Source organism: Phalacrocorax carbo, chromosome 14 (genome assembly GCF_963921805.1).
Source record: "Phalacrocorax carbo chromosome 14, bPhaCar2.1, whole genome shotgun sequence".
NCBI lineage: Eukaryota > Metazoa > Chordata > Aves > Suliformes > Phalacrocoracidae > Phalacrocorax > Phalacrocorax carbo.
The window spans coordinates 7295803-7318399 of NC_087526.1; the positions used below are offsets into that span (position 1 = coordinate 7295803).

Sequence of the window (22597 nt, forward strand, 5' to 3'; positions counted from 1 at the left end):
GGGAAGAAAAAATAAAAGCCTTTCTCCAGCACGGAGCAGAGAGGGGAAGCAGGTAATTAGCTATGTGATGGAGCAATCCTCTCCTGCAGAGGAAATTCTTGACACCAGAATTCTGCCCTGCAAAACCACGTGTGACCCAAGTGAGGATTCCCCCCCACCCCGTTTTTTAAAATTAAGATCATTATATGTTTTTTAAATGTCAAGCCTAGGAACAAGTGGAGGGGGTGGGGGTTGGGGAGCTGCAGGCATTCTTCACTTCAGAAGCTTGAATGTTTCAAAGTTGCTGCTGTGCTGTTAGCTGATGGCTATTGTGTGTGTTTAAGGCTGGGGGGGCATGAGGAGGGGGCTCGGACCCCCCGTTGGTGTGGATTTGCTGTCCAAAGACCGTTAGAAAGAAGCAAGAATGAATGAGATTGAATGGAATTGTAATGCACAAGGCCCTCCTCCTTTCTCAAGGAGCTGGGAGGCCAGGAAAGCGAGTCGTGGGGAGAGCAGGCAGCTTTCCTCCACATAGGAAGAGGCTTTGCAAATCAGCAAATTGTGTATTTCTAGGGGAAGAGAGGAGGGAGGGGGTTTATTTATTTTTTTTATTACAGATCTGAGAAAAAAAAAAAAAGCTCTGCAGCAGCCAAGAAGACCAAAAGGAGACAGAGGGAGAAAAAGAGGGAGAGGAGACTTGATAGAAAAATCTGATTCCCAAACCTCTTGTAAGTGTAATTACTTTCTAAGAAAATGAATTGCTTTCTAAGAAAAAGAAAAATATGTAGAAGAATGCCTGAAATTATAGTCGGGACCAAACTCTGTTGATCTCTTTCCTACACAGCGAGATTTCCGGGGCAGAAACCAGAGGCCTAGAATCTGCAAAACCTTCCTCTGAAATTTGAAAGAGATCTGGGCTTCATTTTAAAGAGGTTTTGTTTTCTCCTCCAGGCTGCGGGTCAGCTCCGAGACGATGCTCAGGGTGGCGACGGGGCACCGGCCATTGAGCGCTGCTCCGGTACCTGGGCCGCATCCTGGTGGCAGACAAACAGACAAAGGCTGTTTTGTTATTGACTTATTCCGCAGAAATAAGGAGGGAGATGAATTTTTTGGCGTGTTTTGTGAGCGCTCCGCAGTACGCGTGTGTGTGTGCACGCACGTGTGTGTGTGTGTGTACGTGTGTGTCACGCTGCCCGGGACAGGGCTGAGCGTAGATTTTCTAGGGCTTGTTGTGCCGCAGTTGATTTCGGGTTCAATCTTGTGTATTTTTCTAATGTGGTCATCTGTGCATGGCGGAGTCGGGGTTTGGAAATGGAAGGAAAGTGGAGGCATGTTGCTTGTCTCTGGGATTTCTTTGTTCGGGGAACAGTAGGTGGTAGGTTTAAAAAGGCAGAGAGCGAAAGAGGGGGAGAAAAAGAAAGAAAAGAAAAAGAAAAAAAATGGCCCTTTGCAAATCATCTGACTATTTTCTTCCGGGATGTAGAAATGCTGCATTAGAGATTAAGGAAGGGCCGTGCTTAAGACAAAATGTCTCACTGGAAGTGTTAATAAAATAGGAGCCAGACCTCAGCCTACGTTTAAAGCCTGCAACTCAGGAAGGGGCTGCAGGGCCGCGGGCGGAGGGATGAGCGCGTGGGGGATTTAATGGTAAACTTTGGAGGGACTGAACTGTTGGTGGGGTTTGTTTTAAAGGAGAAATAAACCCCTGCCGCCGGCCCGCCGCACAGGAAGGCTCCCCCCGCCGCCGTGCGACATCGCTAAGTCACTGGCGCGGGCCTTCGCATGGACAGGAGGGCCAAAACACCCCGTCCCCGCTTCGCTCCGGGTGGGGGTGAGGAAATAAAACCCGCGGGTTCTCGGGGAGGAAAGAGGCAGGTGAAGGAGCACGCTCTGACCACACGGCTGACAGACAGACAGACAGCCGACCTCCCCCCGCAGGGCCCTTCAAGCTGAGTTAAGACCTCTTCGGAAGAGGGGCACCAAGGAAAACACCTCCCCTGCTTTATGGGGAGAAGCAACAACACCCCCCACCCTCCCATTCACACACACCCCCCCCGGGCTTGAAGCCCGCGCCCCCGCGCATCGCCGCCCCGGCCCCGCTCCTTCAATACCATGGACAGCGAAGCCGGGCCGGGCCGGGGGAGGCCGGGGCCGGGGGAGGCCGAGGGGAGGCTGGGTCTGGGGGAGGTCAGGGCCGGGGGAGGCCGGGGGGAGGCCCGGGGCCGGGGGAGGTCAGGGCCGGGGGAGGCCGGGGGAAGGCTCGGACCCGGAGCCGGGGGGAGGCCAGGGCCGGGGGGAGGTCACCCCACCTCCCCGCACACCCTGGGCACCCCCGGAGCTTCTCCCCTGAGGAGAGTACCCCACCCCCGGTGGGCAGCATCCTCGGGGCCGGGTGCAGAGGCCGGGTCCGAGCCTCCCCCAGAGGTGGGCCCCGTGCAAACGGTAAACCCTCGGAGTAAGGAGAGCGGTTTCCTTCGTGTTAATTTGTTTAGGTTGTCTTCTTTTAAATCGATAAAAGATTGAGAGCCTTGGACTGTCGGAGTAAATAGGTCAATATGGAATAGGCTCTAAATAAGCAGATATTTTTTTTTTTAAAGTTTCAGAAGACAAAAAGCTAAGGGAAAATTCCCTTCACTGCGTAACGTCAAATACTGATTTCCCTCGGTTCAGTGCCTATGTCCTGAACTGCAGCGTTATAAAAGAGGAAGAGAAAAATGCACGCAAATAGGGACAGAGGCTCACAGTGCTGTGGCTGCCTTTTAAATATGGGTCTTGAGCTCAGAAGGTGGTATTTCACCTTGCTGCAGGGTATTCCTGTCCGTTTGTCGGTAGCCGAACGTGGCCCACCAGCTACTCTTATTTACAAACTGCTATTTGGAGGCAGTTCCCCCCTCGGAGCCTGGTCTGGCGTGGCACGGTTCTCGGAAAGGGAGACGCCATCCTCAGAACAATTGTTTTGGTATTGTGGGGAAGGGACTAGACCCCCTCATCCAGCGGTTATCACCCAGCTGTCCTGGAAATGCTCACACTGCTGGGGCAGGGAGAGACTTCCAGAGCTGGAGCAAGATGCCTTCCATCAAAACAATCGTATCCTGCCTCCCCCCGCCTTCCTAAGAAGAAGGAAAATACCACAGTGCATGGAAATACACACAGGCAAATAAATCCTTGCCTGAAAGCTATTCTAGAGAATACGCATAGCACTGCTGGCCATAAAAGTTACTCTAGACGGGGAATAAGGGTGTGTAGAAACCCACAGACCTGCACCTCCCATCACAAAAATCAGTGTGAGTGTGTGTGCATACACATGGTTTTTTGGGGGGTGGGTCTGGAGGGGGAGGATGGATAATTAGCAGTGAAGAAGTGGCTTGCTTACCGCAAAATTAAACACTCGCAAGGCTTCTAAGCAAGACCTCTCCTAGCTGGACATAGCCTGCTTGCTGTTAAACACATTTTCTCTCCCCAGAGATGAAATTTGGCGACCCTAGATAAATAAATAAATCCTAGTCCCCTTTTCCATTGTGACAGCCGCCCCGCGACGAGATCTGTAAGTCGAACCGACAAGAGCCACAGCAAACCCATGTCTGACTGCTTTCCAGCTCACAAAATGGATGTGGTGGAAGGATTTAGTGAGATACCAGCTAAACTGCAAGCACAGGATGCCCGAGAGGGACGGCGCGGTGGGGAGAGCCACCTGGATGCCACGGCATAGGTTAGAGCAGGTTGAGGGCAGCAAATCTATAGGTGCTTTCGGCGGTTTCCAGGGTGGAAGTCTTAAAAAAAAAAAAGTCTCTCTCAGTTTGTCACTTGGAAGTCAAAGCCATTTCCTTTCAGGTCCTCACTCCTGTGAGTCTGTGCTCATGTAATATTAAGAAAAATGTAGCGTTAAACCCCAAAATATAAAATTCATATTGTATATTTAAAGGGAACCTCTTACTTTATATAACTCAGGACACATTGTCTCTTCTTGGAGAGAACGGGGGTGAAAGCCTACACATTTATTAAAAAAAAAAAAAAAGAAAACACGTTTTAAAATTACATCCATGTCAGCTTTAAAGAAAATTATTGCTGATGTCTTTTTGAGCTTGGAAATATAACTGTAGGATGCAGCTTTCCCCTCCCCCTCTGCCCTCCACCCCCTCCCTTCCCAACAAAAAAAAAAAAAAAAGGGAAAAAAAAAGAAAAAGCAACAGAATATATAAAGCTCCTCTGATTAACAGTTTAGGTGCAGAACCCTATTTATAGGGTACGCGATCTCCTATAACGCCTCAGTCCTCCAGCCCGTAGCGGCACATTATTGATGCAGCTGCAAGTGCTCAAAGCTTAAACAATATTTTTTCCAAAAGCCCCAGCAGCCCGCCCGGGAGGAAGGTGGGGACGGGCTGGCGATGGAGTCCTGAATGTTACTCCTCCAGTTTCAAGGACATCTTGCTGATGAGGATTTGGTTAATGGAGGAGAACTTATGTCCTAGCGGTGACGTCATTGGGTCCCAATGTAATCCTCTTGTGCTGAACCCAATCAGCAGATGTGCTGAGAGCCGGGATGCGGAGAAGAAGCTCTAATCCCTTAGACTGGATGAGATCAGCTGAAACAGCCAGGACTAGACCCCAAACCCCTCTGCTAGGAAGATCAAGAGAAAAGGGATAAATTGAGAGAGACGCCTCATAACCCCTTTAAAGAGCTTTGGAGAAGAGAAAGATGGGTGGTGCACCAAGTTCATCTTGCTTTTAAAGCCTAGCGGGAGCCTGGTTTTCACTCTGATGAGGTCCTTCTGCATTGTTCCAGGGCAGGAGGAGAGAGAGGAGAAAAAAAAAAAGAGAAAAGAAAAAAAAAACCCAGAGAGAGAAAAAAACCCTCTGAAATTCAAAGATAATGAGAGACTAGGCGCCTTTCTTATTCATCTCCAGCTTGCCTACACAAAAACAAGCGTCCTGAGCCACGGGAGGGCGTTTGCACTGGATCTGAGCGAGGCAGCAGAGTTTGTGCCGCCGGAGCCGCCGGGCGCTGCTTCCACTGGAGTGGGTAAATCTGCTCAGAGCTCAGCCTTGCGAGCTGTAATTACGGGGTTTGGGCGACAATGGTGGGAGAGCGACCCAGCTCTGTTGCTAACTTGGAAGAGCATCAGGATTTTTTTCTCCCCTTGTGCAAGCGACCTTAATGGGCTTGTGGGTTTTTTCTTTTTCTTTTTTTCTGTTTGGTTTTTTTTTGGACAAAAAGGAAAGGGAGGAAGGGGAGGGGGTGAGGATTTTCAGACGCGGTATTTAGAGAGAGAAATCGTCCTAAATTCATAAGGCGCCTCAGTCCGACGGCGATTCAACGAAACCGGTTTAATTGCTTTATCCCTTTTCGATCCCTCGCTTTTTTTTTTTTTTTTTTGCATTATTATTTTTTTTTTTTAAAAAAGTGGAGGGATTATTGTGCCGAGCCGCGGCGGAGCGGAGCGAGACGGGCAACGCGTGTTTAACCTCCGCCGGTTTCCCTTCGAGAGGAGAGAAATCCTTTGCCTTGCGAGCAAAGAGAAACCCACCGAGGGGATTTTAATTTTGCTCCGAGGAGGGGACGGGGGGTCCCCCCCGTTGCCCGCAGCCACCCGCCGGCTGCCCGGGGCTCGGACGACGGCGGCCCGGCGGGGGGACCCGATCCCGAGCTCCGGGAGCGGGGGGGGGCCGGCAGCACCCCCGGGGCTCCGCCGCCGCTCCTGCCCCCGCGCCGGGACGCGCCGCCCGGCACCGGCAGCCGGAGGGTTGTCGCGAGCTGCCCTCGGCGCTGTCGGCTTTTATTCTTATTATTAGAATTTATTATTATTGTTACCAGCCGCATTTTTATCGCTCGTAGGGCCGGAGCTCGGCATGTGTCGCCTGTCCGTCCCTCTGCCCCGGGGCCGTTCGCGGTGCAGCGGGGCCCGGGGGGCGATGCTGACCCCAGCAGGGGCGAGGAGGGGCCGGGGGGGAGGGGGGCGGATGGCAGCGGCACCCGGCCGCAAGGCACCCCCCCGCCCCCGGCCCCCCGGCGCCCCCGGCCCCGCCGCCCCTCCGCGGCCGCCCCAGCGGAGGGGGGCCCCGGGCGGCGGGGGGGCGGCCGGCGGTCCCGGCGGGCGGACCCTGCACTGACAGCCTCTCTCTCTTTTTCTCTCTCCCCCGCAAGCCCCGCTCGCCGCCTGCCCCGCTCCGAGCGGGGACAGCCCGAGCCCCTCTCTGCGTGTTCACAGCGGACCTTGATTTAATGTCCATACAATTAAGGCACGCGGTGAATGCCAAGAGAGGAGCCTCACAGCTTCATTTTCATGGAAATTGGGGACATAAACCCTCTAATTACACTTAACAACAGCCACGGAGCGATCTATGGAGCATCCTCGGCCTTTTGACAAATGGGAGTAACAATGCGGCCCGCGGCTGGCGGGGCAGCTGTCTGCCGGCGTTCCGGGGCGCGGGGGGCGGCGGGGAGGGAGGCCCCGCTCCGGCTCCGCCGGGGCTTGCGGGGGCTCCCGCCCTACAAAGGGCAGGAGGAGCGGCGGGACAATGCGGGCAGGGCCGGGGGGGCCGCGGGCAGGGGGCGTGGGCCGGGGGAGGGGGGCACAAGCGGCCCCTGGCTGCAGGGTGAGGGACCCCCCCAGAGCAAGGGACACCCCCCTCCGCTTTCCCAGCGCTATGAAGGGAGCGCTGCCCTCCGCAATGCCGTTCGGAAGCTCCCTGGAAAAAAAAACCACCCCATTGGAGGTTTTTTGGGAAGGGGGGCGCTTTTTGCTTTATTTTTTTCACTTGCTTTTTTTTTTTATTATTTTGTTTTCTTTTTGCCGTTGGCCCCCGCAGCCCTGCTCCCGCAGCCATGCACCACTCCTCCCTCGCGCTGCAGAGCGGCAACAAGGGTCCATGGTTCTGTCCTGCCTGTCTGATCGCCCTCATAGCCCCTTTGCAACTCAACTATCCGCAGAACTAAATTAGGAGCCTGCTTTTTTCCAAGAGCCGGACAGGTCCGGCAAGGCGAGGGGCCGCAGCACCACAGCTGCCCCCAGTGCTGCCTCCAGCCCCGCCGGGCTCTGTCACCGCAGCCTGCAAGGTGGGACGCATCCCCTTTCATGGTCTCCAGCGAGACTGCAGTGGCCCACGTCGGTTCTTAGGTTAGGCTTTAGACCTCAATAAATCTCTGTTGTAAGACTCGTGTTTTCAGCTTCCTAAAGACACGCCGAGCCCCGAGTTTGAGCCTCCTGAGAGCTGTGCTTGGGCAAGGGAAGATTTAATTATTTGGCTGCAAAAAGCCATGTAGCTGGATTCAGCCGCATACACACAACTCTCTGCACCCCTCCCCTCTTCATCTCTGCTCCACTTTTATCAGCAATGCGTCTGTCCAAGGAACCGAGTCTATAGACATCTCTATCCTCCATCCCTGCAGTGTTTGACGTGGGATACACGACCTTGCCTGCAACGGAGATGTCAGTAGCAGAACACTTTCCTTGTTTAGGAGAGAGGGAAAAGAAAAACCTTATTGTACTTTGTGGGATTGCTTGATTTCATGCTCGCCTGTGAAAAGCAGGCACTTTTAGGTAGGGCTCCTGGGGGAAGCGGGACAAGGAAGGGGAAGAAGCAGAGGACGCGGGCCTCGGAGGACAGCAGCGTGGTGTTGAGGAAGGTAGCTGCCCCCGGCTCTTGAGGCTGTTCTGCAGCAGAGGCGTCGCACAACCAAACAGTTGAGAACGGGTCATGCCTCCAACCCTGGAAAAAGGCAGGAGTGAGGAAGCATGCGATGCCCCTACGGCTACATCCAGCAGTGCAGCAACCCACTCCTCTCCTGCGGACCTGATCCTGAGCATTGCTCCAGCAAGGCCAGGTACCCTGTAACCGCAGAAGCTCACAGGGCAAGAGGCTGCAAGGTACAGACGGGCCCTGCTTCATCAGGAGGGCTCTAGAGGCACAGAGATCTTTAAGAGAAGCTGGATTTTTCCCCTCCCTCTTTCCCAGTAGAAAGTGCCAAGCGCAAGTGCCAAGGTGTCGGAGACCTGCTTGCTCCCACGTCCATCAAGCGCTGCAAGGTCACAGGACACATTTTGACCTCGTTTGCCCCCACCATAAGTCAGGGGCTATGCAGTGACTGGATTCACTGCTGGGGGAAGGGACATCTGTACCACCCTGATCTTTTCCATCCAACCCTGCGGGGGCAGTTTTCCAGCCATGGGGCAGTTCTCCAGCCACAGGGCAGTTCTGCTCTTGAACAAGTCCTTGGTTCTTTGCAAAGCAGGTAGTGAGGGAAGAGAAGCCAAGCACAGGGAGCCAGACCCCACTAAACCTAAAGCTGTCATTAAGAGACAGAAGGGAGCAAGACACTCCAAGGTAATCTGCAGTGCAGCAGGAAAGCTGCTGGCTCCCTCCAGGGGCCACCAAGAGGCCAAGGACAGCTCTGAAGGAACGCAGGTAACTGGGGGCTGCCTGGGGCCTGATAGGCCAGACTGGGCCTGGTCCCCAGATTGGGGCACGAAGGGAATTAAGAAACAAGACCGATCGTGCCAAGACAGTGCAAGGCAGATGCTCTTCCTGGACCAGATCCCTCTGCAGGTTTGCATAGGAAGGAGTCGCACAGGCTCCTTGGCAAACAGGACTGCCTCAATTCTCAAATGTTCTTTCCTCCCCCAGGCTTCCAACGTGCCCCCTTCTTCTTAGCCAAGAGGGGATTAGTGAGGTTAGATCACCTAGATGCAACCCCCTTCCCCCCACGCAAAGGCCCCTCCAATGCCACCACATGTATTGCTCCAGCGTGCCCAGTAATAGCAGCCCCCACCGCCAGGCTGCAGCTGGGGCTCTGCAGAACTGCCCCGAACATGCTCCCCGCTGTGCGTGCACAAGCCAACGGCTGCAGCATGGCCCAGAGGGGCTGGTTCACACACACCCCACCGAGCACAGTCATGGGCCTCGGGGCTCTGGGGCCGCTGCACGGCAATGAGCCATTCACGCCAGTCTGAAATCAAGGGAGAGAAGAGCACAAGCCAGCAAGAGTCAAATCAGCTACGGCTGGCAGATGGAAAAGCAAGAAAGGCTGGTGATAGAGCCGGCCATGGTTATACTCTGCATGTTTTCTGCTCATATACTGATCCCTATTTATTTAGGTAAGTCAAGGCTTATCGCCTGGGAGCAGAGGGTTATCGCACAGAGGCCTACGTATGTCCATAAAACTGCCCCCACCCTACCTTCCATCATATTTTCTGCTCAGTGGTGGGATCCCGTGTTCTCAGGGATATGGTTCCACTTCTGTGCCAAAGCCAGATCCTTGGCCTGCAGTGCCAGCAATCCTGCAGCAATTCCTAGCTGGCTCAGAGGCTCGCTCTGCTCAGGGCACAGCTTGGGGCACCTCCTTCAGGAGGTTACACATCCTGCAGGCTGGTTAGATGAAAAAAGCCCCCAGAGCAACACCATCAGTCACACAGCAAAGACAGCACCATCACCAAGCCACCTCCGGTCCCAGGCGCCACCTCCTTTTCATTCAGAAGGAGAATGTATCCAAGATCAGATGTAGCCCTGTGCTGGTCACAGCTTTAGTGGAGTCAAGTCCAGTTTACTGATGGAAACACCTTGGGGAATACAACATGGTCTTTGCAACTGTGGGTCTGGATCAGGCCATTCCATGATGCAGTCACCACAGAGGACAAATTAGCATCTTATTTTCGCTGTATAGTTCCCCACACTCAGGAGAGCTGAACAGTTCCCCTGCCACAGGGAAAAGCACAGCTGGATCCAAGTTGGGGGTAAGAAGGAAGATTTACCTTCAGCCCTCTAAGCACCCTTTAGTTGTAAAGGCACATAAAGCACCAGTCTCCACTCATTTATATGACAACTGGTCAGGGAATGGCTTTAAGTATGACTGCCTCACTCTATAAAAGTCCTGACATCAGTTGTTAAGAACAGATTAAAAAATAAGTATCTTTGCTCTCAAATCACCACATGGCAGATGGAGCTGTCTTGTCATCCCACTGTGAGTGCCAGGGAGGCCTCAGGTTTGAGCTACGTCAAGAAATACAGGGACTGATTGCAAATAGGATAAGGAGAAACAAATCTGGGCAGAGGCCTGATCTCAAGGGAAGGTTGGATGATATGGGTGGGTAAACCTAAGAAAGAAAGAGGTTAGGGGAAAGAGGATAACAGCCAAGTGCATAAAAGGCTGCTGTAAGGAAAGGGAACCACCCGATTTCCATAGCTGGGTAGGTAGTAATGGGCCCGACCTGCAGCAGGAATGATTCAGGTATTACAAAAAGAGCTTTCCGGTGGAAAGGATAGAGAAGCACTTGAACAACCTTGGAAGGAAGAGAAATTCCTGCCTAGGGAAGATACTGGAAAAGCACCTCGCAGGAGTCCCAAGACAGCACTGGTCCCTCCAGCCTTACGCAGAAGGTGCCACAAGCAGAAGGTGGCATCACACTCTATTTCCCCCAGAAGAATGGAAAAGCTCCCAACCATCTTCATGTCTTTTCCTAAGCCAAAGGGTTCATCTGTGTCACCAGAGACCTGGAAAGGTACCACTGCTCGAGCAGCATTGACAGAGCGCAGGGCTATAAAAGCCCAGGTTTGTCATCCTCATATGAGAACAAGATTGAGGCATCCCAATAGAAGTGATCAAATTCAAGGTGTCATTTTTTCCAGAAAAATAGCAAAGGGATGTACCTTCATCAACCCTATGGAAGTAATCCTATTTGGGATTACTTCGTCGCACAGTTTGTCCCAAGCCAGCTCAAAACCAATTGACAGCATTACCAAGGTATAATAGCCCCAAGTGACATCCCAGAGGAACTGCTATTTTCTTTCACCTCCTAATAGCTCCCTTTCGATGAACTGCACACCTTCCTGGGTATGTTTGCAGAAACAGAGGAAAACAGCAATAATCTGTTGTGTATAGGACTATATATATATTATACAGCTGTATCTGCAGCTTTCTTGCCCCCCTAAAAAGGACATGCCCAGGGGACTTGCAGAGCCAGGCAGGGGAGGATTCAAAGCACTCACCCAAGGATCCTGGACTCTGCTCTACTCTCCACGAGGGGAAGGGGAGATTTTTTTTTTTAGGCTATCAGGACAATTCACCTCACCTGCAGCACAGCTTTTTCAGCCTGGGCTGCCAGAGTTTTGAGAGCAGAAGGTAAGGGACCCTCAGCAAGACAGCCTCCCTCACTGCAGAGCTTGCCTGTATTTCAGAGTAGCTTTCCCCGTGCTGTTTGCAGAGCGGCTATAGGACTCTTAGAGCACAGGGATCGTTTTCACAGGCTGCTCTTCTAACCCTCTGAGTAACCCCATCGTCCACTGCCGCCCAGCTTAAGCAGGCAATACCTGTTTTAACTTTTATCATCCTTATTACAAAGAGAGAACTAAGATAAAACCAGTTCCTGCAGAAGCAGGGAAAACAATAGCGGGACAGAGCCGCTCTCCGTTGCAAGGGCCCGGGTGACGGCCGGATGGCACTCCTGCCGCTGCTCCTTGAGGGACAGCAGGGCCCGTGCCAGGCACCGGAGTGAGGGGAGAGGGCTGCTGCAGGCAGCGCTCCTGCTGGTAGCCCACCCAGCGTTTTGGCCTCCCAGGTGGTGTTCCTGGCGCTGGACGGCCGATGAATGATGCAGCGCCCTGCACGTACGCGGGCACTCAGCTATGATTTTGCTTTCAAGACTGTGGCTTGAATTAACTTTCATTCTGAATTGGGAAGGCAATTCTGCCTCCTTCCACTGGTCCGGTCCCGCTTTCTCCGTGGCGAGAGCCACCTCTGCTCTGGTGTTTACAGAAACAACCAGAAGGGACGTTCTACCAGATTCTTTCACCCTCAGCTTTTTCAGTCCATTGTTCCTGTCCCCCACTGGCTTCGCCACTCCGACTCAGCTCTGAAACCCTCTTGGCCTTACAGAGGCAAAGCAGCCAGGCATCCCGCAGCCAGCCTGCTACCCACCACTCCTGCCTCCTGGGGCCTTCCGTCCGCCCTGCAGAGAGCAAGAGGCTGCTGGGGAAGAGGCAGGCAGCTCTCGCACACCTTTTCTTCGGGTGGGAGGCATGGCTGCTGCTGTGCACAAGGTGGCACTAGCTGTCCATCTTAGCGAGAGGCTGCCGGAACCTGCGGGAAACGAGCTGCCGATGCAAGATGCAAAGCTGGCGTTGGGTTACTCCTCCGTGTCAGAAGATACGTGCTCCGGTTCCTCCCCTGCCTACCCTGGCCCCTCTCTGGATACTCAGAACACCAGCCGACCTGCTCATGCACAGCTCCTTTACCTTACACATAGCAAGACTGGGTGCCAGGGCCACCACTTCCACGGATGCGCTGGACGTTGGCCCACAGCTTGTGTCTCAAATGACAAGGTTGGAAGTGTGCAAGGAACATAGCCTTTCCTGCTGCTCTGCAAATTAATGCTGCAATAAAGCAGACCATGCAAAGCCCCTTCTCCCCGTAAGGGTGGAAGGTTAGTCTTCAGCCAGCTCACCCTTAGCTGAGTAACTAGTTCTCCCTTCTTTCACTCATTTCCACAGGCTTCGCAACTAAGAGCCTCTTGAACACATTCAATCCCTGTCCTCAGAGCCCCAGAGGCAGCCCAGGCTTCCCCTTCCCCAGCCCTGCCCCTCCTGGGATAACTGGTATCCAGCCTCCAGGGAGACTGGATGTTCTTTAACACTCCATTGCACAGCGATAAGCTTCGATGTGCCCCACCCCACTTATTCCAGGGAAGTTTGTAACCCTTCCCATATGGAAATGCCATCTGATTTAGAGATGTTCACCTTTTGTGCAAAGCAGTGATCAAAGTCTTGCTTGTACCGCTGAGCTTGATTTTAGCTATTGCATGACACAGGAACCTTGCTCCTAGCTCACTTTTTTCCAAGAGCATCTTTAAACGAGTGTAATTTAAATGAGATCTATAGAAATCACCTAATGTGATGTGTGAAGTCTCTTGCACCCAGACGGCAAAAAAAAAAAAAAAAGGTGAAGGAGGGGAAAGGAGGGGGTATGTGCACATGCGATCATTTGTCAAAAGCTTGTACATCAGCTCACAGGAAAGAGGTCTTGCATTGCAAGGCTGTAAACGGGCAATGGGCAACATGCCTCGTAGAGGGGTTACTCCAGCTTGGTACCCTCATAGAAGTCATGCCATGGGGTCCTGCAGCATGAGGGGTTGTGTGGTGTTGATGCCAAGGCACAAGGCTGCCAAATCTGGGGCCAACCAAGTTTCAGGCTTGGACCGTAAGGCATGAGAAGTTGACACCTAAGAGCCTGGAAATAAAATAAGGGGAGGGGAGTAACTGAGATGTAGCAAAGAAGCACTGGAAACTGGCCAGTGGAAGCAGAAGTACATGGGGGGCTCTTTTACCGTGCTGCCTTGCAGCCTTCTACTGTTGACTCTGCTGGCAGCACAAGGGTTTGCACCTTACTGCATGCTTTGCTGGGGAGCTCTTGCTCCTTAGCTCACAAACCCTTCACACGGAAGGCTCTCACCTTTCCTAGCGCAGCTAGCAGTTAATAGCTAGAATTCAGAAATTTACACTACCAAAATCCTGATGCACAGGATTACCTCCCAAAAGCCCGTCATTTTGCAGCTAAATTCAGGTGCAGGCCCCAGAGATAGGAAAGCTTTTGGCGTCATTACAGGAAAAGATCTAGAAGTGCTGTAGGAAGGTACATTCCAATTAGCTTCACGTCAACGGTGGGGTAAGCCTTACAAAGCATTTAAAAGATCAAACGTAAAAGCACAGCTTGAGTAATAGGGACCAAGGTGGTTTCAGCTAGGAACAGTTGTGGTTAATCTGATGGAGCTCTTTGAGGCTGTAACTGCTACAGCAGTCAAAGTGGAGGAAACAGGCAGAGCACAATTAGGCTTGCAGCATGCAGTGGACAAGGCTTTGCAAAAGAAGCTAATGACTGAGATGGGGAGTCCCAGAATAAGTGGATGTGCTGTGGCTTAATGCTCTGGAAATCGCCCAGAAACAAAGACGCAAGCAGGAAGGTATTAATGGAACCCTTCTATGTCAGAAGGAAATGATTCCTGGGATGGAGCAATACAGCCAGCTCATCTGGAGCAGAACAAAAGGCAGTAAGGTAAGACAGAGAGCTCCCTAGAGCAGGGAGCTGCATTTCAGTTCTGAACATCATGTTCCACGACCCTTCATGCCCCAAACAAACAATTACCTCCTTTTCTCAAGCAGAGCTGCTGGAATTCTGCTTTTTGTGTTCTCTCCTTAATTTTTTCTGCTCTAATGGTGGTGTTTGTTTTGTTTTGGGTTTTTTGTTTTGTTGTTTGGTTTTTTTTTTTAAACAAAACCAGAAACTCCTTTCAGAACAAACAGTGCCAGCAGCACGCACAGGCCCCATCTACATGGGGATGGAGCAGCTGCATGGCTGTGATCACATCACAGGAAGCCCGAGCATGAGCTATGCCAGACGGCGCTAACTGGGAGTTACACTCACCATACCCTTCCCTCCATACATTCTGCAAATCTGCAGGTGAATGGGAATGGTAGACGAGGGATACCTACTATCTTCTGTAAGAGTTTTGCAACTGATGCATATGGAAACAAATTCCAGGTGAATGGCAGCTAAAAAACATCTAACTTCACAGGGCTTGTAACCTCAGAGCAGGGACATAAGAGAAAACTCCAATCTTAGTCATCCTGGAGAAAAGATGAGTTTTTTAGCTGCAGTCCTTGAATTCACTGCTTGCTTGTTACACTGATGAGACAGACCGATTCGCAGCTCTAGGTACATCAATTCAAAGACTTTGCCAGAGGGGTTCCCTGCCTTCTGGAAGTCATCTTACTGCGGCAGCTGAGACTCAAGCTCATAAAACTGTAAGCTACTACTACCAAGCATGGTATAAGGACAACTTTAATAAAAATTAAAATATGCTTGACTGCTGGAGCATTCAGCACAAGGGAAAAAGAAACCTAGTCCAGCCCTAGAGCAGCAGAGGCTACTCTATTAGCCTCTGATTAATGCATATTAATAAGCATATTAATGAACTTATTTGCTAGAGAAGGATGAAAGGCACTGTGGGAGGTCACCAAAAGACTGTATGTGCTGTACTCATACAATTTACTACAAACCAGCTTATTTTCACATGAATTTTCTTCTCATTTCAACAGGTGTCAAGAACTCTTGGAACAATTTACCAGTGTCATCACGTCACCTCAGAGTGGTCCATATGTATCTATAAGTTTAAATTAATGTCACAAACATCTCTACAAAGGCATCCTAAATATGCAGTTGGACCTACGGAGAGTCAAAGCACTGACCAGCTCCCTTTGACTCATCTAACTGAGCTCTAGTGATGGCCACTGAAATGGCAGCGCTGTTACTGTATCAGCAACGACCAAATCAGCACCACTGAGACAATCAGGATCTCTGCAGCAGGATTCTTGGCATGCAGTTTGCTATCACGTTTTCTCCAGCTTTGCTAATTCTGCTCCTTTACCTTGCACTAGCTGTGCTAACTGTGCAGCCTAGGGTGTAAATCCAACCACTGAAATAAAGTATTTTGTTTTTTACAGTTAGGGTTCAATTAAAAAGAAAAGTATGGGCAGGGCTGTAATGGGAAGGGAAGCAGCCCTCAGTGACAGAGAGCTGAAGTGTCTTAAGCCAGCTTTACTACTAGAGAAAAGATAATACTGAATAAATCCTTCTTATCATATCAGTGCTTTTACATTGTGAAAGAATCACAGAGCTTCACAAACCCATTGCTTTTTTATTTATCTGCAGGTACTTGCTGGAAGGAAAACCCATCTTGCAGAACCCCCTTCTCACAGGTGGGCTGTAATCACCCACCGTGGGATGTGCTTTTACAGCACGGGCAACTGGGCATCACACCAGACCACTTCTCTGACAAAGCTGTTTCTAAAAATGTGAAAAAGAGGTTGGTTTCTCTGCTCTGGATCTCTGGAAACAGTCTCTGATCTACACTGTGCCTTCCAGACCTCCTCCCTCCTCTATTTTATTTCCTTTTCAATCATTCCACATTTCTCTTTGTTATCATCATTAATACTTTTAATGCAGTTCTCACAAGAAATAGGGTGAGATTGCCAGCTAGTGGAAATCAGCAGCATCTGGGGCCGTGCCAATTCACTCCAGCTCAGACACACAGCAACACAGTTACCACCTTTTCATTTCTATGAAGAACAAGCCAGCACTGTTTCTTACTGTACCTCTCTTCAAAGCATAAGTGTATGTGTATACATATCTGTACATAATATACACACCGATATACATAAAAGCTACTATCTAGTGGAGAAATCCCAGTGTTTATTCCAGAGAGTGATTTCTTCGCAAAACTAAGGGCTTATTACCTGCAGAATGTTCTTATTCTACTGAGGATGAAAAGTGCCTTGTAGAAGGAAGACCGAGAAAGCTGCAAAACTAACTGCATTGGAAACAATGACATTAAATCACAAAGAAAATCCCTCTCAACCATCCAGGACTGTGGGCTCCCGTTCGTACAACATTTCCTGTGGCAGAGGCGTCAGAGAGGTACTGCCCATAAATCCCCCTTTCTCTGCAATGTGATGGCTCTTGTAGCTAATCTTTCAAACGGACTGAACATTTGCTGCAGTCACCAGGCTAGAGATGCTTTCTGCCTCCGGACAAACTTTACTAGGCTGACTAATGGCACATCTGGGTTCCTGGGAATAATTCAAACAGCTTCCTTATTGCTATATGAGCAACAACTGAGGCATGCTTTAATAGCCATGAGCCTCTCGGGGAAAGCCCATGTGGGCCTCTCACTGCAGGTGTGTTGGTGAAGCTGACGACCCTACATACTGTGGATCACCTATTCTCCCTTGCCTCCTCCTATCTTTCCGTTTATCTCTGACATAAGCACATCCTCACACTTTAAAAAACAGCAAGAACAAAAATCACGGAATTACTTTCACATTTGCCACCTTTCCCTCCACTTTGCTCAGGTTTCGCTGCCCTGGCCCCCAGTGTGCCTTGCTGTTCACACTGCAGAACTGATGGGGAGGGTCTCGTGCTCCGCCTGCAGAGCAAGCTTTTCTACCGGCTTTTGACTACCGATGACCTCAATGCCCGGAGTATTTCTGAAGGAAGATCTGCGTACGTTCAGTGACTGAAAAGCACAAAAGCACTGCTTCATAAATGCCTTGTATCTGTTTACTTACCCTCCTCACTACCTCTGTGGGCCACTTACCTTCTTGAGCATCGGTCTGTCAGGAGGAGGTGCTCAGATGGCAACGGGCTGCGGGATGTCTCAGGTCATATTCACCAGAGCAGATGATAGTTTTGTGTATGTTACTGAGGATAGTTAACCCTCACAACCCACGCTCATTTCACCAGGAGGCTTTTGAAATTTAACAGGAGGAACCTCTGTGCAATTTGTGATCTGCAGGCTCACATCCTTGGTTGTATTTATTATTATTATTACCCTAACGGATTAATAATTTAAAAAATCTGTCTAAAGATCACCCTCTCTGCCAGTCTTCTATGAATACTTTCCTTCTAGGATTTATCTTCCACTATCACATGCTTTGAAATGACTGAATTAGCAACATGCAGTGTTTTCCCATCCTCAGCAAGGTCACTAAGTTAAGGAAAAAGCTGAGATGATACCTGCCTCATAAAATCACTCTTCTTCCCCATCTAGTATTTTACTCACTGTCGGCAAATTACATTTCCCATAGGAGCTCGTTAGTGCTGCTCTTTGCTCAGCATCAGGAAATCTTTTGGAGCTGTCTTTACTCCCAGCTGGTAAAAATTGCTTTTTGTTTCTTCTCCCGACTTACTGCCCACCAGCCCCCAGTTCTGAAACGGCATTTTTAGAAAGACAGAGCTTTTGGACAAAAAACACCCACCATGCTTCTAACGCGACGGTCACGAATGAACTGTCAAGTCAGGTGAACCAAGTGTACAGCCAAGAGACAATGAAAGATACCCTTACCAGACTAACAGGTTAAAACTAGGAACTCTTGTTCCTTGTCAGAGCAAACAAGGAATTATTACAGTTTTCATGTTTAATTTCCATTTTACAGAGGTGAAATATGTAAAACTAGGGGACACAAAGCAGTCTCCCTTGCCTTCACTTTTAAAATGCTGCACACCTACTGGGGTGATGCAACATGCTGATACACCTCCTTAATGGTTTATTCCAAATTTCTATTGGCTGATCTAGTATTAATGAAAAAAGCATAAATCACTACAACACCCTGGCTCCAAAGACTTAACATTTTGAAACAAGCTAGCTTAGTTAAGCAGGCACTACTTATAAAACAAGGTGTAACGAAAAAGCACTGAATTTGGTGTGATTAAGCGTGTGACTGTCCAGCTGCTGCACACAGTTCAGTTTAATGGACTACTACAATTTAGCATTTTGATTTAAAGGGAGATCTCAACAAAGTTATGCAGCCACTTGCATTGGGACTGAAAAGGGCAAAATATGAAAAAAAAATCCCCACAACTTGCCAGTGGCTTAAACCAGAAAACCTGCTTTGGTGGCTCAGAATCTAATACTGTCCCAGAAAGGGAGTCCTTACTGGTAACTGCTTCCTTTGTAACATCTCCCCGACAGCAAGCGGCCTCCATCCTCAGCCACCGCCGACTGCCTCTTCAGGCTGTTGCCCCTAGTCACTGCTCTATCTTGGAGCACCCTGGGAAAGTACAAAATATTTCCATTATGGACTAAATCATGCAATCTTAAAGCAGAACAGTTCAAAAGGTCTGTGCAATGGCACGGTTTTGTTACCTGCCCTAACCCGCACCTGCCTTCCAGGCTTTGTCGTATCTCAAAGCGGAGCAGCAGAAATGGGAAGGATCACAGCTTTCGTGTATTCCAGAGCACTAGAAAGGATTTGCATGAGTAAAAACATCAGAACAGAGGTCTAGAAAGTTTACCAGATAGTTGCATTTAATGCATTTCTAATTTTTCATTCCAGACAGTAATAAATGCTGCTGACGCATTTATGAAATAAGGTTATTACATGCCAAAACATCAAAATACTGTGCCTTTCCATGGAACTGTTTCTGAGGGCTCCTGACAATCAGCTTTTTAAAAAGTGGCCCAAAACAACTTCTGACAGTTTCTGAGGTTACAAAAGCACCGGTTTGTTACAGACCTCCAATGAGCTCTTTCCCCTGAAAATCAGACTATCTGCACTCACATAATTGTACTGGCAATATTTTACAGATCTATAAGAAACAGATTTATATTAGCAAAGTTTTTCCATACACACCAATGGGGTAAGAAAACCAAATAGTCTCCATAAAACCCCACACCTTCCAAAATTCACACTTTTTCCTGAATGTGCTGATCATCCAGAAGTTTCACCCCAAAGAGGGTGAAAAGGAAGCCGCCCTGCCAGCAAGCCTAACTTCAGATGTGGGCCCACTACACAGCACATGCACAATCTTTAATTAGGAAGTGAATCTCTAGCCAGGTGCAGACATTGATCTGCTTTGCTTCTTTGTTAGCCTAATGGCACCCACCCCCCGCACCGTTTCATCAGAAGCAGGCTAAATACTGTCTCAGTACATTCAGTTTCTCTGCCATGAGTGTTTTTGGCTAACCAAAATGCGCTGCTACAGGAGAGCCAACAGCAGCAAGAGCACTTCCTACGTAAGCGGTTTCTAACTTCTGAAGAGGGTTTACAGACCGCTAACTTTCAGGGAGATGCAGAGCGCTCTTAGAGAGCCAGATGTTATCGATAATCGACTTGCTGAAGTTACAATCTGTAGATCCACAAGAGCAGAGCAAGAAATCAAAACTGTGCGGCAGTTTACAATAATGCTGTAAATGGGAACATAGCAGTGTAGCAATGCTTTAGTGGAGGGACTACACAGAAGACACAAATGGTGAAAAAGCTCCCTAATAATATATAGATTGATGTACCATTTACTGATAACATTTATTTTCTTCCTATTCTCACCCCATGGAGTGGTGGTGGGAAATCAAGAAGGTTGCCTGCGATATGCATGGCTGCCCAGTGCGCTGCATTAATAATCTAAAAATACCTGGAGAACACCGATTTGGCAAAACAAGTATTTACACCTCTTTCACACTGTCTTCATTATTGAAACCACAGCAAAACACCAGATCCTACTGATTTAGCAGCAGTTGGACAACATTAGAAATGCATTTGGTGAAGACTTTACCAACTGTCTGTTGCCATGGTAACATCCCAGGTAAAAATAATTTCTTGAATAACTTAAAAACAGACAGATGGCATAAAACCTCCTACGCCCTCCAAATTAAAGGAGATTCAGTAAAAGACAGTGTAGATGCCAGTTCTATGAAGTCCTGCATGTTGAAGAAAGCACATCTCCAAGGTCTCCCTTGTGCTGTCAGTAAATCGCCTCGGGAACGGGAACAAAAGGGAGATCGGGGACATTACAGGAAGCAGAAAGATGGTACAGAAGTCAAGTCAGCACTCTTTTTATGTAGGATTTCCCAAGGGATTACAAAGGTGCCCTGAAATTATGATCCTACATAAAATAAGGAAATTAATCCAGCATCATACTAGGGAACAAAAGCTGCCCTCGTAATTCCTAAAGCCCTGCCCTGCTTATACTCTTCCTAGGAAATGAAAAATATTAGACTGTCATCACATTGCATATGCAATGCATCACTGCGTATGCAATATGCAAGTCAATTCTAATGGATTTTTTCGTACAGATGTTTTCTGAAGACAGGAAAGCTGTGAAATCAGTACCATTCATACACAAGACAATCCCACTCTAACATTAGGCCAAAGTGCCGATACATGTGAACTGGAAGTAGTACTGTGAGAACGATGTCAGCTGTGAAACAGTCCATCGGACGGAGCCACATTTCTCGTGAAATCCAGAACCTCCCTCTGCCAAGTCACACCCCAGCTAAGTCATTTCAACACTGACTCAACTCCCTTATTTCTAAAAATAGGCTGAACAAAAGCTGTCCTTTCTCAAAGGAATTGTGGGCAAGGCAGGCTATGGCTGAGGCAGTTATCGCAGAAAAAGCCACAGCTACACTCACACTATTGGGCAGTATCACAAATTCCAATTAAAAACCCGCACTTTCCCCCAAATAGCGAACAGCTTTCTCCTAAAATGAGCAGATGCTACGCACTGTTGTCAGAAAAAGCCAGAGCTTTTTCCAAGTGAAACAGATTGTTCAACATAAAGAATTCAAAGTAACCAAGAGACCAGGAAAAGCATTAGATCAAAACACACTTCCCCCCCACTTAGATATTATTTGTGCTTCATTTTTGAATTTATCTGCTACTTTAACTAAGCTTCCCTTGTTCCCCTGAACTACTTTTCTCAACAGGTGCACAAGAAAAGGGCAGCAACATTACAACAGCTACTTTGCTTTTGATAGTTCTGTGGTATCTTTGCCTGTGAGTTCATTAATACCCACATTTAGGTGGGTATTAGGTGGAATTTCCGCCTTCCCTCCCAAATAAAATCACTCATTATTAAAGAAGAAAAGCAAAGATGTTCTGTCACAATTTGTCCGTGCTCTCTAGTGCATTGTGGTCAGTCCAATGCTAAAAAATACATACTACTCTTTTTCCCACTGAGATCTCACTGAGTACGTTCTCCAAACAAAAATCAAGTATTTTGTGAAGAAACACATCTTTTAATATCAACAGTCCTTTAAAGGGTGGAAGAAAAAACCCCAGGATTTTAAATTTTACATCCCCTCTTTCCATCTCCCAAGAAAGAGTAAGGTAAAAACCAAAGTCTGACCTTAATTTACGAGCATGCTGTTTTGGCAGAGCAGTAATCTTGAATGAGAACATATTTTTGTCTGCCTGTTTCTGTCCTTGCATCTCAGCATAATTTAATTTGATCACTTCCTCTACAAGCTCAAGTCACTTAAAACCATCCTTCACAGCAACAAATATGATCTCCATAAAGATGAAGTATTCGGTGCTACTTTTGGTGTGACTACCTGCAAATGAATACTTTTTTTTCCCTCCAATAACATAACGTCCACAGCTTCAGCGCAGTACAACGTGCTGCCGTCACCAACCGGCAACCAAACCAGAGCAATAACTTCACTTAACTCTGTAAGCGGGATTTGGTGCTACCAGCTACATTGGGCTTAGAAGTGGAAGGCAGCAGGGATACTGCCAAATACACACACAAATTCTAAAAACGTCAGTCAAAAGCAACTCATTTAAGGAGTGAATTTAAGCACAAATTCCAAAAGCACACAAGCAAGTTCTTTTAGGACTGTTACTTGGATCAAATAAAGAGTAAGGCCTACGACATGAAGTTGTTATACAACAGACACTGGCAGAATACTTTCCCCACACACACAGTGTAGTTTGAACACTGTGAAACAAAAAAGTGAGAAGTCTCTTTACACTGAAATGACAGTTGATTGAAAATCAGAACTACCGGCAGTCTGCATTTCAGTTAACACTGAACTTGGTCATAATGAAAGTGATTATTTTACCCACTGTTAAATTTTCTCCCCACTTCAACTCAGACAGCCCTGTACACCTCAGCCACAGCGCTGCAGTATCTGCAAGAAATCTCTGCATGCTGAAGCTGTTACGAATCTTTTCTGCTACCACAAAGCCAGACAGCAGGTTGAGACACATTATAACTTTTCTAAACTATACAGCCAAACCGGTTTCAGCTGAAGGCTCTCAATTTGTCAGGGATTTTTGTTGGTTTTAGGTTGGGTTG

At 48.8% G+C, this 22597-nt stretch overlaps 1 long non-coding RNA gene across 1 annotated transcript; it reads right to left on the bottom strand.

Moving 5' to 3' along the window:
- Positions 1 to 18237: 18237 nt before the first annotated feature.
- Positions 18238 to 18760, bottom strand: LOC135315658 (uncharacterized). Its single transcript, XR_010375144.1, has 2 exons — positions 18682 to 18760; positions 18238 to 18570 (listed from the first exon to the last, which is right to left on the bottom strand). It is a non-coding gene; the product is annotated as an uncharacterized LOC135315658 (long non-coding RNA).
- Between the last annotated feature and the right edge of the window lie 3837 nt (positions 18761 to 22597).